This window comes from Columba livia, chromosome 2, assembly GCF_036013475.1.
Source record: "Columba livia isolate bColLiv1 breed racing homer chromosome 2, bColLiv1.pat.W.v2, whole genome shotgun sequence".
NCBI classification, from domain to species: Eukaryota; Metazoa; Chordata; class Aves; order Columbiformes; family Columbidae; genus Columba; species Columba livia.
This window is the reverse complement of record NC_088603.1, coordinates 119,552,594-119,572,566: the sequence shown is the minus strand read 5'-3', so window position 1 is coordinate 119,572,566 and position 19,973 is coordinate 119,552,594. Positions and strand designations below refer to the sequence as shown.

The 19,973-nt window shown below is 37.2% G+C and overlaps 1 protein-coding gene across 3 annotated transcripts in view; it reads right to left on the bottom strand.

The window, feature by feature from the left end:
* Positions 1–19,973, bottom strand: part of SNTG1 (syntrophin gamma 1) — a 347,784-nt gene that overhangs the window by 296,446 nt on the left and 31,365 nt on the right. The window lies entirely within an intron of this gene.

Sequence of the window (19,973 nt, the reverse complement as noted above, 5' to 3'; positions counted from 1 at the left end):
GGCCTGGTTGAAAACAAATCATTAAAGAAATTTACAATTGAGCAAATGAATTCACTAATAATTAACACAGGGAAAAATTCACAGGAAAGTAAAAACTGTTTTAAAAGATCAAATAGAATTATTAAGTCTAGTACCCAGAAATGAACATAATTTATATTTTTATACTTAAGACAAATTTATTAAATATTATAAAGCTGTGCTGGGACTGTGTACACATACGCAGGCATGTCGCAAGAAGAGCCAGAGGCCACGATTGCATTGCAAAGAGCAAGTTTTATTTTAGTTACCTCTCTACTGGGGGATCTCCGAAGCCACACCTGAGCTCCCAGGCAGAGGTGACACCAGTGGGGACACAGGCGCTGGTCAGTTCAGTCCTGCTGGAAGATCACTGGGCCTGCTGAGCTCGCCTGTATTTTAAGGCTTCAGGCAGGCGCAGCCTCCTGATCTTTCTCACAACAAAGCAGGAATTTCAGACATAGTGATAAGGTGCCTAGAGTTTCTCACAGGCCTATGTTATCTAACACAGAGGTTCTGCTCATCAAGCACACAAGGCCAGTAAAACAATTAGTGTGATGTATGTGCTTTTTCTACAGACAGGTGCAAGTCACTTAAGCGTATTTACATTTACCTAACCTCCTCGGCAAATCTTCTGCTATATCCGCATACAGGGACAAACTATAAACACTTTCAAAACATGCAAGTGTTCTCAGATATATCTGACAGGAACAATGTAGACTTCATAGCCTCTCAAAGTTGGATGGTTATTGTATTGCATGCATTTCTTAATAGTAATTTTCTATAGCAGAAAATCATTTAAATTTATAGACATAAAGATCTACAATTTTTCATGAATGTTGTTGTAATACCTTGGTAGATATATAGTAGCTACTTTTATATATATATTTGCAAATTCAACGCAAGTAACAACACTTCAAAATATGTTTATGCATATGCATATATATGTATGTACATATATATAGATATTTTTCAAGATGACTTCTCAGAAATGGATAAATAAGAACAAATCTCCATCAACATCTTTACTCTTTTTCTCCTGCACAAAGTCCTTTTAAATTGTTCTTTGATATGTCTTAGCATACTTGTTTTCACATTTTGTTCCATTACATATAAATAAAACTAATAATTTGGTAAAAGAAATAACACACCACAGACAATATTTTCCTATTTGAAGTAGGAGCTGTTTACACGAGTTTCTGCAAAGTAGGATGATCTTACTTATTATATCTTGCATGACAGAATCAACATTTAGCTCTGAGAAATTCAGTTGACAGACAAAATTATCTGGTAAAAAGCCACCTTCTCTATCTTCTATTTATGGAGAGTACTTTTAATTATCACTTACTCCTACAGATATTAACTGAGGAGTACAGCAAAGCTCATCTATCAGGCTTTCTTCAGTGTATGTCTACATTGGCTGTACAGAGGCCACTAATTAATCACTTATTAGCAATTATGTTTGAATAAACATAATTTATCACAAAAATTCTAAAAGTTCTTATTGTGGTTTTCAAGCTCTTTGTGCTTTTGTTCTTTAATATTGTTTCTCCCTGAGAAATGTGCATTATTAGTATTTTTGACTTAGTTCCAGAACATAACTGTCTCGAATATTTTTTTGCATAAAAAAGACAGATTTTTTCCCTCACAACATATTCATAAAGTCAACAGTGCTAAAAGGCTATATGTAAAGACTTCCTATATGATTTAGGAAAAAAGGAGAGTGTTTCTAATACGTTAGTTCAGTCAGATGACTGTGCAGAAACGCTGATTTAATGCCTCTAAAAGCATCTGATTTCAGAATACTAATTACGCATAGTTTTTCACCCATATATATGAATTGTAACCATTATTTAAAGCTGAAGTTTTGAAACAGAGATAGTTTCTATGAGGCACCATTTTATGTTACATGTTTTTCTTCATCACAGACCCATCTATGCCGCTCTTAAAGCTTTTTGACCAGAACCTCCACTAACACTTAATTAAGATTATTTACACAGTAGAGAATCTAATTCATTAGCTCATGTATTTATAGTATGGGCAGTATATTTCCATACAGAACCTTTTATTACTGGTTTACAAAAACAATGTGCTATGTGTACACCTAACTCATAAATCTGAAAATTATGCAGGCTGCTTATGTCTGGAAAAATATATTTCCTATTGTAGGTTCAATTAACTGAAGTTTTACCAATTATTTCTTTACATAATTTTGGTATTACAGTAATTATTTAACATGTCACTGCTTCAGTTTTATTTTCAAATGTATTTGTTTTTAACAGTTACTGATCAAAATTCTCACATAGATTTGTGCCTCATTTTCAGATCAATTAATCTGCATGAGAAAGAGTAAGATTCCCCTTTACTTATTTTAAAGTAAATGGCCATTACAGCTATATATTATTTTGTACTCTTGAAATCAACTACTGAAAAGACTCCTATCTGGTCTACTGCTGGATTGGCAGGAGTACAAATTCCCCATGAAATGCATGGAACACAACAGGATTTAAACCTGTGCAAAGCAGGAACTTGTTTATGTGTTTTGCAAACAATAAATAAGTTTAATTATGAGGTTAAAGCTAAGCACTTAAACATCCAGTTCAATCAGTGCCCAAAAGAATATGCTAACATTTCAATCCACTGTGGCACCGTTAATGAAGACTGGTTTTACTACAAAATATTTTAGCACAATGTGTGTAACAGGCAACTGATTAATAACTAAAAGTACTTGCTCTGCGATGCTGTTGTTCCATCCCATTAGCTGGATCATTAAACATGAAACCAACTAATCCTCAGTCAGCATGATGCAGCAACTGTAAAGTACTCCTGCATTTTAGTCCTCAATGGATGGTTGATACTACCTAACTAAAATAACAGTGTACTTGCCTTGCATTAGATTTTATAATGCAGAGTTTTGTGTAGGTTCAACAGAAACTCCAATATTAGCATCCAAGGTCTGCTACACTAGATTTCTTCTGCAACAATTTAAAACTCTCGCAATTTCTGAATTCCTGATGTACCCAAATATGAACTGGGATTCTGAAGCCTTTCTTTCTTCTTAGTACCTAGGCCATGATTTGCTTCACTTATCTTTCCAGAGGAAAAAAAAAATAAAATCTTTTATTATTTGTAAATTCTGATTTTTTTATTTAGATTACCTACAGAAAACACACCTCCAAACTGTAGAAGGACTGACTATCTAGGGATTTACTCATGTGATTAATAACTAAGAAAAAAAGAATGAGAGTGAAAACAAAATCATAATTCTCATCCATTTTTATTTACATTGCAGTAGTGTATATGAACATATGCCATGCACTAAAGCCACGTTACTGGGACTTTACAAAATGTACACAAGACACTACCTGCATCCAAACAATTCAATGAGATGCATATATCACTCCTGTTGATGTCACTGAACACTGCACACCTTGTGAATATTCGTAACAGCAAGGTTAAATCAAGGGCTAAAACAAGTTGTGAACTAGAGCTAATGTTAAAAAGAAACAAAAAATCTCAAAGACAAAACAAGACGAACCAGAAAAGTAATTTTGAAACATTTTTAACTTATATACTATGTCATTTCTGTGATATATATCTACAAATTTATGTAAGACATATCTTACATACATTATTATACTCAAAACATGTAGTGATGCCCTTATCTTAGAGAAAATACTTATTTTGCAATTTTTTGGGATTGCATACGCAGTTTTAATGAAAGTTTCAAATAGTATTTCAATTTTCCCACTTCTGAAAACGACATTTTCAGTAAAATCATTTGTGCCGGAAAATATTTAGCGAGATCTAGTCATAAAAGTATACCTGGCCATGACATAAAGTCAGTACAAAGACCATATACACCAAAGCAGTGAAGCTACTGAATCAACCAAAGTACTAACCTACATAAATGAAGGCATCATTTTAATATAAATACTTAAATCATTACATAACTATAAATATTATATATGAGTAATGATTAGTTTGATTTGATTTATGAGTTATAGAATCATAGAATCATTTCAGTTGGAAGAGACCCTCAGGATCATCGAGTTCAACCATAACCTAACTCTAGCACTAAACGATGTCCCTAAAAACCTTGTCTAAACACCTTTTGAACACGTCCAGGAATGGTGACTTCACCACTTCCCTGGGCAGCCTTTTCCAAGGCCTGACAACTCCTTCTGTGAAGATTTTTTTCTTAATATCCAATCTAAACCTCCCCTGGTGTAACTTGAGGCCATTTCCCCTTGTCCTATCCTATCACTTGCTACTTGGAAGAAGAGAGTAACACTCTACATTATTTTTAGTGTTTTGTTCAATTATGCATTATTTATTACCAAATGTTTGTTTCTTAATAATAAATTAAAAAAATACTTAAATTATTGAATTATATAAATTTAATAGATAACACTACAATTAAGTCTTCACTCTGTCTACCTGATAAGTAACCATTGCACATAGCCTGGTGTTTCTTCAAGTCCAGATATCTTGAAGAAAACAAGAACATATAAATTTAGAAACACTATCAATACTTGAAATGACTGGATATCACAGGACAAAGTTAATACATCTCAGCAGAATAAAAATGGAAATCCTAAAAAGAGTGATGAATAGTTGCTGTAACACTGCCAAAAGACCAGAAGGGACCTCATACAAGAAGTTTACCAACGTAGGAGTGACATTGCAAATATTTATTTAATATTAGTATAGGAGAGAACATACACTGATGTCTCTCTTACAGCTCTGAGCATGCCTAGTGGAAATGAAATGAGCAGATTTAAATCTGAAAAAAACAAGTTTAGATCTACCAATTTATCTCTAGATGCCCCATCGGGGTCTCCTATGACACCCACCATGGTTATGATTGAAAACCTTGCAAGTATTCTGAACAGGCAATGATAATTCTTCACTCTATGGCTGCAAATAGATACTCAAAGTGATTTAAAAGAGTGCAAGCCAGGACACGAACAACTTTAATGTTAACTTGTGTTTCATCCAGCAGTAACAGTATTATTTTGAATTGGATGTTAGTACTTATGATCCCAGATAAAATCACTGTTTAAGATGCTTTCTCTTCTAATGTGCACCTTTATTCTACCACACATTTTCTTTAAGGACTGTACAACATGCAAGCTGGATGAGACTAGTCTGAAGCAATAGAACTGGTGACAAGTCAGACCTAGTAACAGACAAGTAAGATCTTCCAATCTATCCTTTTAATTTGACTTACAGCCACCAATCATTGTTGTACTGCAGGTTTCAGGTTTCCTCTGCACTTTATAACAAACATGGAATAAAATCCTCTACTTGAATGGGCCACTTGAGATGAGCCCAAAGAAGCACCTCCCTTAACATGAGTTCTGTGTTTCAAATGTAGAAGTGAACTCCAGGGAATAAGAAAACTTTTCTCCAGTAAACGGCAAACTAAGTTTTTCCAAACTTCAGTCATCCTCCAGGGTCATCACATCAAACCTGTGGTGAGAAGGCTACGACAGGCTAGCTGGAAAAGGCTTCAGCAAAAAGCCTCGTAGCCTACAAGCTACAGGCTGCAACTGTGCACCAAAGGTCAAAAAGGTACCAGGAAAAAAGCAATTAAACAAACAAACAAATAATTTTTAAAAAGGTTACATTTGTTCAGTGAGGAGCAAATGAAATCAGAAATACAGAAGATACTTATAGCCTGTTCTGCTGAATCTAATCTTGGATTATAATAAAGTACAATACAATACAGTGTGTATCTAAAATACCTGCAGTCCTTCAGGCAGTTAAAAGTAGTGTAAAACAGAATTTAAAAAGAGGCTCTGAGACTATTTCCAACTTTGAAGGGAAAGCATGCTGTTCCTCAGAAATGGTAATATTTAATAAAGAGTAAGACTCAGTGAACTGAAGATGACACAGTTGCTTTCTTACATAAAAGTGAGCACCAAGAATAAAGAATGCTAAATATAACATAAGCACTGATCTACAATTCTAAAACATTAAAGAACCTAAAAAGGAACTTGAAAAATGTTTCTTAAAATGCAAAGAGAATAATAATTGGAAAATTAATACTATTGGGTATTTTATGTACAATTTAGTATATTTTCAGTGACTGGAATACAGGTTAAATATGTTTAAATATTTTTTTGCTATAAAAGTATATTTGTACATAGGTATTTTGCTAGATGTTTAGAATTATATTTATATATTCATATATACATGCAGAAGTGCATGTACAAAATAATACTTGTTTGTTAAACAAATATAGGATAGAACAAAACCACTTATCACACTGTCAACACTGCAGAAATATGTCTATGGTTTCTGCTGCAAATTCTGTTTTTCTGAGACAGGCAAGCAAAGGCATTAAGTAAAGATGCCTAATATGTAGAACTGTAATATCGATTTCCAGTATTCTGACTTTAAATGCTTTTTTTCAATCCAGAAATCGAGGAAATACCAAAATATTGTCCTATTTTCATGTGTAGCAGAGGTACAACTACAAGACTTGAATCTGTCACATTCTTTGAAGTATTTAACCCTGAATAGCCCGTAAAACTGGAGAAAAACACATTCTAACTTAAAATTAGTCAAGACAGTGAGCAACATGGATATCAAACCATGTGTACAAAATTATACTGAACACTGGTCAACACAATCGGAAATAAATCTACATAAAGAGAAGGAAAAGAAACTATAAATGTGAAGATCTCTATACCATAACTGACTGATCAGAATTTATAGAGTAGAAACTTATCTGCTCATCGTGCTCCACAAAAGTATGTAAGTAGAAATAAACCTGCTTGGGCTCCTAATACATGCCTTCCCCTATGGAAACCTGGAGACTTTTGTTTCTTGGTTGGTTGATTGGAGTTTATGCAACTAGCTCTTGCTTCATTAACTGAAAGGGAAAATGTTCCTCTTCCCAGTCTCATTTTCTTCAGTCCTCCCACCCCAAATCAATTCAGTTACTCAGAACCGATCTCAAAAGTATTTGCAAAACAATCTTCTTCTGCATCTTACTACAACATTGGTGAACATAAAAGTCTAATTTAGACCACCACCACAGGAAACCCACAAAGTCAAGTGAGCATCTTTACAGCATACTGTTTCAAGTCACTGCAATCACACTTAGCTACCTAAGTAACACTCAAGGGTATTAAATGAAAAAATGGATGGAAATTAATTAAATGAAAAGAGACATTATCAATCTCCTTAGTATTTAATATTGATTAGTATTAAAATGTAATATTTAATTTTATTAATTTAATTAATATTTAATATAACTTTAAACTATTTTGCAAGTACAGGCTTGCTCTGAGTGTGAGCACAACATTTTCACAAACCTATCTTCTGTTAAGATCTCAATTTAAAAAGTTATCAATCAGTAATTCAGTTGAAGCTTTTCCACATTTAAAGCTAAGTATGTTCCTCAATGTCTGACTGAGCATGACAAGACTTCTTAGGAGTCCTTTCTTTGGAAACACATTGTGGAAATATCCTCAGTGAAAAAAACATAAGTTGTTCAGAACATTTTCTTAAAAGAAAAGTGTCCTGTAGGCACACTTGGTAAGAAAAGTCCTAGTTTTTAACATTTCACAAAGCTTCCTGATAGGAATAGTCCACCTTCCTGAACAGGGATGGTCACCAGTCCTAAACGAGATTCAGCCACAGAAGTAGCTTCAACTAGTCAACAAAAATGCTGGTTAGCTGGCAACTGTAACAAATAGATGCTATTGCTAGCACATGTTGTGGTGGAAGTAGGGGAGGCAGAGTGACCCACAGGGTTGTCTGTCTTATCAGCAGTACTTCACCAACATGGATGCACTGGTCTTGGCCTTGAACTGCTCTAAAGGCATGAGCTTTCTCTTCCAAGGCATTAATAAATCTCTGGATGGGTGTCAGCACATCATTTCTGCTTTCCTTTTTTACATATGTGGGAAGAATAGAACATTCAAAGCAATTACACACTGCTGGGAACAGTCAGAGGTTTTCTTGCATGGTGGGTCGGGTCCTTGTGATTTATAAATCTCTTTTAAATCTCTTTGTGATTCATAGATAGGTAAATAAGATTATGCTGCTCTGCTTTTTCTTCCTTATTTCCAGCTGCTAAACTTTACTAAAAACTCCATAAACTAAAGACAAGCCTCAGGAGCCAGTTGCTCTAATTCTCCCAGAATATACTTGTAAAGAAGGGACAGGTGGCCCACACAGCAGTCTGGATGGAAATGTGATCAACTGTATAAACATTTGAGAACCCTTGTGCTCACAGAATTGCATGGGAGTTGGCAGGTATGAGAAGGTACATTATACATCTGATTTGCATAGACTGGGAGCAAATGAAACTGATTAGTTATCCATTGGAAATGCATAAAATGACTTGGAACACATGGATTTTGATGGAGTAACAATATAATAGAGTAACAATATCGTACCAGTGGGAAGGAGACTGAATTTGCTTAGATAGTCTAATCTGATTCTGACAAGCCAATCATGTTCAAAAAGCTAAGAAATACTGTGTGTGAACTATTTTCTGTTATGCACTAACAGGAAGTAATCCATATTTCATTTTGATTTGTCAGTTGTTTCTAAAGACACTGTACCATACACAGCAGAGGTAAAACACTGAAGAGGAAGCACAGAAAATCCTTCAGCATTGTGTTTATGACAATATCTTTCCAGCAATCAACATGACCGTGCACTGCAAGGGATTCTGCTGCCCTTGATGTACTGTGTGCAAAACATGGGCCACAGATTTTCAGAGTTACCAGAGTTCCAGGAAGCTAGAGCTTCTGTCAGCAAAATATTTCAGGAAATTTTACTTCTTATCACAGTAGTGCCAGAAGCATCACTGGCATTACTAAGGAGTGAGCAATTTGCAAGAAAGGTAGATAGATGAGAGTTTGATTTTTCCTCAGTAGTGGTAGCAGTAGTAGCAATATTACCATTAACTTATTCAGCACAACCAAATTAAAACTGTTTATGCAATTGGAAAAAAAATAAGATTGCTTGGGGCTTTTTTTTTGGTTTTGTGGTGTTTTGTTTTTTTTTACTTTAACTTACAGTTTAGCACTGTTGTCTTGAAAAAAACATGTGTTCAAATGGGATGGTTGAGCACCTTCCAAAATTAGAGTTAGCACTGTTTAAGGAGACACAGATTGAAACATGATCTTTCCCAAATTTTAATTATTCTCTATGATTCCTGCAGAGATCCTATTCATAGATTGACAGATTGGAACACTGCCTGGTGTGTTTCGACCGACATGATGTTACCCAGCTTTTGGTTACTCAACAAACTACACCAGTGTGTCCTCCACTCTCACGGGGTTCCTTTCTTCCTTTTATTCTGGCCCAAATGTCTCACTGTTTCTTGTGCCATTCTTCTTGGGTTGCATTAAAAACAGACTTGTTCCAAACACTTTTAAACTTGCTATAAGTACCAGTACACTGCATTTCAAACAGAAAAAAAAAAAAAAAAAAAAAGGCTAGTTTTCCCTCCTTTATGTTCTGTGTTTTTCACTTCATTTTTTAAGTTTTACCCATGTTGCTATTATTTGCTTTCTAATATATCTCTGGTTGATCTGTTTTCCAAACAATTTCTTGTCAAATAACAGTTGTAATGACATCTGCTTTTTCCTAATATAAAATCCCTGAGTTGTTGTGATACATGAAATTGCAGTGTACTTTAAAGAAGAAGTGTTTATTATGGAATGACCTCTACAAACAAGGCAAACCAATTTCTAGCATAGTAAAGTTCTGAATTTATCTTCAGTTATCAAACCATACTCTCCTATGTTGGATTAATTTAGTAGCATAGTAGCCAGAATACATATGCAAGAGTATTCACATCACCAGACATTAAGCATACTACATACTCAAGCAAGATCACTGTACTCTGCAAGGTTCTTTATAAAAGCAACAGACACAAAGAGAATTTTTCGGAGCTTATTAAGGATGAGTTTAATTTAGGTGCTCTAAGTTGCCCTGTTACAGAAGTCTACACTTAATCATACACAAGGTCTGAGAAGAAGTCTTGATCTAGTCATCTATAACAAATAACCCCTAAAGTCAACATGTTACCAAGTTTATACCTTTAATAGTACATACGAAAGTACATGTGGTAGGAAATGGTACAATTTCTGAATCAGGAACAAATTTAGCTAAGTGATAATTAATACATTTTGTTGCTTCTGAAAGAGTAAAGACTTCTTTCCCGCCTTATCTCAAATTATGAATTAGATTTCCGTGACTGTCCAGTTGTAAAATCCCAAGTACTGTGTTAATGCAATCCTAATCTGTCATACAGTCCAGATGGTGCCTAACATAAAATGTCTACAAGTATTTTTTTGCTTTGTATTTGACACAAAACTTGCATACATTGTACGTGTATCTTGACAAGTCAACAAAAAGGGTATTGATAATATTGTTCATGGATTCACCCTTTCAGCAAAGTGAGTAGTGTATAAAACCATATTCTCAGCTGGTGTCCAGTAGGAGTGGTAAGATGCAGCACTTACCAGGACTGGTACAACACATACCTTATGTAGATTGCTGTAATCAATAAACCAACTGGACATTATCGACCTAGTCTTCTCAAATATATTCCTATTAGAAATAACAGTTAAAATATTGCTAAAAAGCATTTATTTTTAGGGCCTTAAATATGGGAAGACACTTACACACAGACACCTGTTAAAATTCCCTCTCCTTTCTTGCACTATGCATACTAAGGAGGAGTTAGAAACTTCAGGAGATGATGTTCAGGCAGGAGATTATGATCTGGTGGCAGTTACAGAGACATGGTGGGACAGCTCACATGATTGGAATGTGGTCATGGATGGCTATGTCCTTTTCAGGAAAGACCGGCCAGCCAGGCGAGGTGGTGGAGTGGCTCTTTATGTGAGAGAGCAACTACAATGTATTGAGTACTGTCCAGGGGTGGATGAGGAATGAGTTGAGAGTTTGCGGGTGAAAATTAAGGGGCAGTCTGGCAGGGGTGATACTGTTGTGGGTGTCTATTACAGGCCACCAGATCAGGGTGAGGAAGTTGATGAGGCCTTCTACAGACAGCTGAGAGCAGCCTCACAGTCACAGGCCCTGGTTGCTGTGGGCGATTTGAACTTCCCTGATTACTCTGCCAGCCAGCCACAGTCTAGAAGGTTCCTCCAGTGCATTGATGATAACTTCCTTATGCAAATGGTGAATGAGCCAACTAGGAGAGGAGCACTATTGGACCTCATCCTCACTAACAAGGAGGGTCTGGTTGAAGCAGTAAAGGTTGAGAGCTGCCTTGGTTGCAGAGACAATGAGATGGTGGAGTTCAGGATCTTGTGTAGCAGGAACAGAATACCAAGCAGAATCGCAACCCTGGATGTCAGTAGGGCCAATTTTGGCCTTTTCAGACAATTGCTAGAGGAAACCCCGTGGGCAAGGGTACTTGAAGGTAAAGGGGCTGGCCACTTGGGAAGAATGTAAGACTGTTGTCAGAGGATGCAAGGAGGCAACCAGGATAGCTAAGGCCTCCTTAGAATTAAATCTGGAGAAAGGGGTTAAGGACATCAGAAAGAGCTTCTTCAAATACATGGCAGATAAAACTAACACCAGAGGCAATGTAGGCCCACTGGTGAATGAGGTGGGTGCCCTGGTGACAGAAGATAAAGAGAAGGCAGAGTTACTGAATCCTCACTAACAAAGAGGGTCTGGTTGAAGCAGTAGAGGTTGAGGGCTGCCACGGTTGCAGCGACCATGAAATGGTGAAGCTCAGGATCTTGTGTAGCAGGAACAGAATAGCTAGCAGAATTGCAACCCTGAACTTCAGCAGGGCAAACTTTGGCCTTTTCAAACAATTGCTAGGGGAAATCCCATGTCAAGGCTGCTTGAAGGTAAAGGGGCTCAAGATAGTTGGTTCGTGATCAGGGACTGCTTCTACCAAGCTCAAGATCAGAGCATCCTGACACATAGGAAGTCAAGGAAGGGAACCAGGAGACCTGCGTGGTTAAACAGGGAACTGCTGGGTAAGCTCCAGTGGAAGAGGAGAGTTTACAGATCATGGAAGGAGGGGCTGGCCACTTGGGAAGAATATAAGGCTGATGTCAGTGGATGTAGGGAAGCAACTAGAAAAGCTAAGGCCTCCTTAGAATTAAACCAGGCGAGGGGGGTCAAGGACAACAGAAAGAGCTTTTTCAAATATGTGGCAGATAAAACTAATGCCAGAGGCAATGTAGGCCCACTGATGAATGAGGCGGGTGCCCTGGCGACAAAAGGTACAGAGAAGGCAGAGTTACTGAATGCCTTCTTTGTCTACTCTGCTGGAGGCTGCCCCAAGGAGTCCTGTACCCCTGAGCCCCAGTGGAAGTCAGAACAATGGAGGAGTTTGCCTAAGTTGATGAGGACTGAATTAGAGAGCAATTAAGCAATCTGGATATTCATAAATCCATGGGACCGGATGGGATACACCCGCGCGTGCTGAGAGAGCTGGCTGAAGTTGTTGCTAGACCACTCTCCATCATCTTTGATGAGTCTTGGGAAATGGGAGAGGTGCCTGAGGACTAGAGGAAAGCAAATGTCACTCCATGATTCAAAAGGGGCAAGAAGGAGGACTCAGGTAACTATAGACCAGTCAGCCTTACCTCCATCTGCAGGAAAGTGATGGAACAACTTATCCTTGGTGTCATCTCAAGGCATATCAAGGAAAAGAGGGTCATTAAGGGCAGTCATCATGGCTTCGCCAACAGGAAGCCGTGCTTGATCAACCTCATAGCCTTTTATGAGGACATAATGAGGTGGATAGATGATGGCAGAGTGGTGGATGTGGTCTACCTTGACTTCAGTAAAACATTTGACACAGTCTCCCACAACAACCTCACAGCTAAACTGAGGAAGTGTGGTTTGGATGATTGGGTAGTGAGGTGGACTGTGAACTGGCTGAAGGAAAGAAGCCAGAGAGTTGTGGTCAATGGGGCAGAGTCTAGTTGGAGAGCTGTATCTAGTGGAGTCCCTCAAGGGTCAGTACTGGGACCAGTACTAGTCAATATATTCACCAGTGACTTGGATGAGGGAATAGAGTGTACTGTCAGCAAGTTTGCTGATGACACCAAACTGGGAGGAGTGGCTGACATGCCAGAAGGCTGTGTTGCCGTCCAGTGAGACCTCAACAGGCTGGAGAGTTGGGCAGGGAAAAATTTAATTAAATAGTACAAGGGCAAGTGTAGAGTCCTGCATCTGGGCAGGAACAACCCCAAGTTCCAGTATAAGTTGGGGACCGATCTGTTAGAGAGCTTTGTAGGGGAAAGGGACCTGTGGTCCTGGTGGACAGCAGGATGACCATGAGCCAGCACTGTGCCCTTGTGGCCAAGAAGGCCAGTGGCATCCTGGGGTGTATTAGAAGTGGGGTGGTTAATAGGTCAAGAGAGGTTCTCCTTCCCCTCTACTCTGCCGTAGTGCAACCACATCTGGAATATTGTGTCCAGTTCTGGGCCCCTCAGTTCAAGAAGGACAGGGAAATGCTGGAGAGAGTCCAGTGCAGGGCAACAAAGATGATTAAGAGAGTGGAGCATCTCCCTTATGAGGAAAGGCTGTGGGAGCTGGGTGTCTTTAGTTTGGAGAAGAGGAGACTGAGCGGTGACCTTATTAATGTTTACAAATATATAAAGGGTGAGTGCCACGAGGATGGAGCCAGGCTCTTCTCAGTGACAAACAATGGTAAGACAAGGGGTAATGGGTTCAAACTGGAACAGAAGAGGTTCTACCTAAATTTGAGAAGAAACTTCTTAGTGAGGGTAACAGAACACTGGAACAGGCTGCCCAGGGAGGTTGTGGAGTCTCCTACTCTGGAGACATTCAAAACCCGCCTGGACATCTTCCTGTGTAGCCTTATCTAGGTGTTCCTGCTCTGCCAGGGGGATTGGACTAGATGATCTTTTGAGGTCCCTTCCATCCTTTACATTCTGTGATTCTGTGTGATTCTGTAATTTCACTTTCACCCAGTCTTTGCTACACTGACTGTAAACCACCACTACCAACTCATTTTGTGTTAGATTCGTTATGAAGATACTTACACCACCTGTACATTTTCAAGTTCTTATTACCTTGACAAGAGGTACTGACCTCTCACAGGCTTTATTTGTTTCTACTTGACTCTATTCAAGAAACAACTTTGCCATTCCGAAAATGATACTCCATTGTTTCCAAATGTCCTCAGAGGACAAAAGTACTCTGAGAAACTGGAAGCCAAAGTCCTCCTTCTTCCATTTGGGGCAGAACTGCACACTTTTTAAAAAATACCATCACAAGTAAAGTGTTCACCACAATCCTCTTATAGTGAATGGGAAAATTACCTATTTGTCAATACTGGAATGAAATAAATGAAAACAAAACCAACCAACCAACCAACCAAAGAAAAACTCAAAAGAAAATACTTTCAAATCCAAGAAAACCTAATATGGAAACGCCAAAATATTACATGGACCCAGTAAAACTGGTATCCCAGTTTTATTTCAAAAGATCACAGGCCTCTAGTGCAGTTGAAGTCAGCTGCAAGAATATTAGCCCTTATGGAAAAAGACTGGGAAAAATCTACTTTTTCATTAAATGAAAAAACAACAAGAAGTATCTTTACAGTATACGTTTATTTCTCATGACACAAACTAGTCTAATGAGTGATATATTGTTTGGCCTACATCACTGAGAGTTCAAGTGTTATGGACAGTCTCTTGGATTATACATATTATACAATGTAAAATTTGTTTACATAATTAAACTTGCTTCCTTTTTTTCTTACTTTTAATGGACAAGTTGTGCTACTTAGCATTTAAGGTATCTGTTGCACCTGTAAAATCAGAACCTACTTAATACAGTAGAGGTAAGATTTTCCTTTGAAAAAAAGTATGATCAGTAAGCACTTACCTCTTTATTGACCACTTCTTCAGAGTTCTCTACATCATTAGGCTGACAAAGCAGCAAATTTATATTCTTTATGTATTAAATTGCACCTACAACCACTGGACTTGCCCTGAACATAATAAAAATGTATCAAAGGAAATAATTGGTTGTTATTTGTCAGTCCTACTGAATAATAAACATCAGTTATCATCTTACTCTGAACAAATATGACAAGAAAAATACTACTACCACAGGACAACTTTAAAATCAGTTCTAAGGCTTTTTAAGATAGTCTGTAAGCCTTTTCTTATGTACAATTTGCTTCAAAATATTTTTGTCTTTCATAAAGAAATAAATTATTTCACTACAAATATGAAGCATAGATCAACAGATTTTTCCATAGAGGGGATGAAAGTCAGGAAGTAATTACAGAAAGGCTTTCCTATCTGATCAAAACCCAAAATAATATTTCATGAGCAGAAACAGAGAATTTTAAAATATTACTAGAGCATAAATGACACAAAATAGCTGATAATCATACAGCTCCACTCCAGGATATATCTAAATGAACCTCATTACATTCATTAATTATTCAGTTAAAGTACTACCTGCAGAATCATGGAGCAAAGTATTTTCTTCAAATGTCCTCACAAAACACTCCCTGGAAATGCTTTCATGTGTGACTTAAAAATCTTGCTTACCTGTTGCATTATCGTATAGACAACAGTAAATAAAACAAAAAATACATTCATCCTACAGTAATAGTATTTTTATCATTATTATCTCTGTCCTTTGGAAAAGATATGAATGTTACAGCTTTCCTACAAGATCTTATTTATGTACCATTGAATTCCGCAACATAATCCAGTTAGAACCTGAAAGCATTGCCAAAATCTCGTTTCATAGCATAATCTCATCAAGGGTCCCATGGATGTTCCATCACCCTTGAATCGCATGGTGAATAATGTAAATGCTCCTCTGTAATCTTGTCCTTGATGGATACTCCTCGTATTTCATAAAAGTCAAAACATCTCCCTAAACACTTCTCATACTTTCTGCATTACAGGCAGCCCTAACGTATTTTTGAGGTGTTTTTTTTTAGTTAGAAGTACTATAATCCTTAAAAGGGCAGGAAACATTAGGTTTTGTTTCATCTCTGTTTCTCAATGCAAATTTAAAATAATAATATGCTCCTCTGAAGTATAACACACTTACAAAACAGCTGTGTGCCAAACCAGTAAGCTGAGCCTGAAAGTAAGGCTCATCTTATCTTCCAGCAATTTTGCTGCTGTGGAGGGCAGAATGGGATAGAAAGCAGTGACCATATACAAGCTGCAAACAGTTTCTACAGGTTTAGAGGCTTATTTGCAAGGAAAAAAAATAAATTAAAAGTGTAAGCCTTTCAAATAGACATCGTAATGTACAGAATTATTTCAAAGGATGGGAAAAAATTAATATAGCAGAAGGCCATATGGGGCATAGGTCTGTCCTCCTCATGGAGAGGGAAACAGGCAAAGCAACACACACAAACACAAGCCAGACAGTAAGGCAGCACCTCAACACTTATTTTCATGCAGTAGAGGACCCATTTCCCTTCCTACCCAGAGAAGCTCTGTAGAATGAAGGTCATGGCTCCGTCTCACCCCTTTGAAACTTTCTCACAAAATAATAAAAAAAAAAAAAAAGCAAGTGAAATATCATTCATTGGTGAAGCAACAGAAGCACTTTCTCGTATCAGGGAAGATGAACCCCTCCACTGTGTGGCTGTGCCAGAGCAGAACTCAGATCTGGGACGAGAGGGGGCAATAGCATTTTGTAGAACAGGCATGCTCAAAGCACTCCAATGTTGAATGAGAGTCTTCAGTCTGAAAGAAATTGCCCTCTCTCTGCTAATTCCCACATAGAAACCTCAGATATTAAATTTATTCAATTAATTCATGGGCATAAGAATGTTTACTCAGTCACACTGCTGAAATCAAATGTTTGCTACTTCACTGGAAATGTGTTCAGGATTCACTGAACATGGGCAGCAGGCAGCATAAAGTCATTTAGATTAGGAACTGAGTCTGTTCTTTCTTCCTTCCTTCCTGAAATAAAGTTTCTATCACATCTCATGGAAGTGTGAGAAGGACAGTTTATTGTATTGTCATTCTGTGGAATATCATTGCAATAAAGAAATTAATGGCTTTAAGAAAAATGGTGCCTTTGATAACTGTGGTCGACCAACAGAGCCTTAAGGGCAAAATATGCCATCATGATTAACCTGTTTTAGCAACAGATCAGAGTCATCCTTGAGTGAGTTGAACTGATCAAACTTATGATCAAATTCTCCAATATAATAAGTTAGTTTGATTACCTGAGATACAGTCATTGAATTGGTGTCAGGCTCATGGTAAAATATTTCAAACATAATTTCTGAGGGTGCTGACTTGGTCAGTTGCTGTGTTTCGTTATTTACTTATGAGAAACCAATGACTAAATTGAATTTCTATAACCTGAGGGTTCACAACAATTATTTAATGAAGGAGATAATTCTCTGATGCAAAAACTAAGGGCTGCATACTAAATTGCAAAAGCAAATATCTACTTATCCAATTTTTAACAGGGTAAACTATATTTTAGAAATCATCTATTAAAATAAATAACCTAGCAAAAAAAAAAAAAAAGTATTTATAATTATAAATATTACAAGTACATCACAAAGTACACTTTGTTTCTGTGTGGGTTAAGTGTTTAAGGCAAACAAAAAGAACAAGTGTGACTCTAGAAAGAAACTTCTGCAGACTAAATAGTAAAATCAACACAAACATAGAATCATAGAATCATTTCAGTTGGAAAAGACCCTCTGGATTGTTGAGTTCAACCATAACCTAACTTAGCTCTAGCACTAAACCATGTCCCTAAGAACCTCTTCTAAACACCTTTTAAACACCTCCAGGGATGGTGACTCCACCACTTCCCTGGGCAGCCTGTTCCAATGCCTGACAACCCTTTCTGTAAAGACTTTTTTTTCTAATATCAAATCTAAACTTCCCCTGGCACAACTGGAGGCCATTTCCTATTGTCCTATCACTCGCTACTTGGGAGAAGAGACCAACACCCTCCACACTACAACCTCCTTTCAGGTAGTTGTAGACAGTGATAAGGTTTCCCCTCAGCCTCCTTTTCTCCAGGCTAAACAGCTCTAGATCCCTCAACTGCTTCTCAAAAGACTTGTGCTCCAGGTCCCTCACCAACATATTTCTAGAAAAGCTTCCTCTGGCCAGAGATAGCCCACACAGACCTCTATGCAAAAGATTCACAAGACTACAGAAAGTCCATCCTATGTTACTCTTTCCTCATTTTCTCCCAGAGAAAATCACCACTCCACGGAGCAACATTTCTAGCCAAAGCAGAAGATGAGACATGCTTCAAAATGATAAGAAACAAATCTCAAGAGCAGTGTTACCCAGAAAGAACTGAGCACTTCAGTTCACAACAAAAAATAAATCACTAAAGCCCTGCCTGTTGGGAAATGCTTCAAAAATCTAACAACAAATTGGAGCTGACATTAAAATCAATTCATGACTTTGAAGAAATCCATTGGTGGATAGATATATTTGATTTCTATTTGCTGAACTGGCACACTGCTTTCCAGGGGATCTCTGAATGAGCTTGCTAGTCTCCATGTACTGACCCAAAATGAGTCAAGTTCCAGCTTTAGTCATTTACTGTAAATCAAAGCTCTTCCAAATGGATATTAGACTGTTGTTCACTATAAAACTCAATTCTGGAATAATTTTAGTCATTACAGCGTTTTCACTTCAGAAAGATACAAGCAAAACCTACTATAACTGTGCAGTGCCATTGAGGTTTTTTTTAAAAAATAGTTTTCAGCTTTTATTATCAGAATTTAAGTATATAAATATACTTAAAATAGCATACTTCAAACTAAATTTAGATACAAAACCATTTATATTATACCACAGCAAAATGAAGTATCCATATTTTTAATTCACCTGACTTGAAAATATAGCCACATGGAGTAAATACCTCAGGAACCATCACTGAAACAAACTGAGACTAATTACTACTTGTGTGAGGTAATTAAAGGTACCTGTCAATATTTTAAAGAAAAGGGAACTGAGACAGATTAACTATTAAATTGATCAGTTAATTGCAAAACCCCAGTTCTCCTCCCTCATTACTGTGGTCACACATTTAGATGCCAGCTCCCAGTTCAGTCCTTCTGCTTGCTGAACTCTGTTAGACCTGACCTGACTCTCCCCATCTCATTGAGCCCAGCTCAGCCTCACGGAAGGATCCTTCCCCACTCCATGTATCTCTTACCACTTCATTCTCCAGATATTGGCCAATCCTGTCCAATTTTTTTACTTTTGTTTCTCGCTGCAGCCTGCCTTAATATTCATGCTAAACTCCAGCAAATGAACCTGAGAGTTGCTTTCACTCTCAGGGTTTTTTCTAAGTAAATGGGAGATGGGGAAGCTGAGGGAGGAAGAGAATATATGAAGTTAAGCTAGCATGACAAACAGAACTGGTTAACTCAATATTCAAGAAGAAAACAGCAAAGCAACTTTTGAATGTGGGAAAAGGCCTCCTGAATCAAGTTCATTCATCCACACCAAAAAAACAAACAAAAAAAGAAAACAAAACAAAACAAACAAAAAACAAAAACAAAAACAAAAACAAAAACAAAACATATATATATATATATATAAAAAAAAATATATATATATATATATATACAGGTATATATGGCCCTACACATCATATATATATATACATGTATATATATGTGTGTATATATATATATATATATATATCCCTGTTCATGTGGTAATGAATGACTACACAGAGCAGTTTCAGCCCTCCTGTTTGCCATGGTCAGACAATCTGACATAGACTTAGCTCATCTCGTCCAGACAATGAAAGATTCTAGTGTACTCTTGAGTTATACTTTAGCTTTGTAGTACATCAAACTATCTCCAGTTCACAGGCTTGTTTCTTGCCAGATAAGTATTTATTGTTAGATCACATTAGATGTTCTGATCTCTTTTTTTTCATGTTCAGTTTGCTTCCATACTTTAAAGAGGACA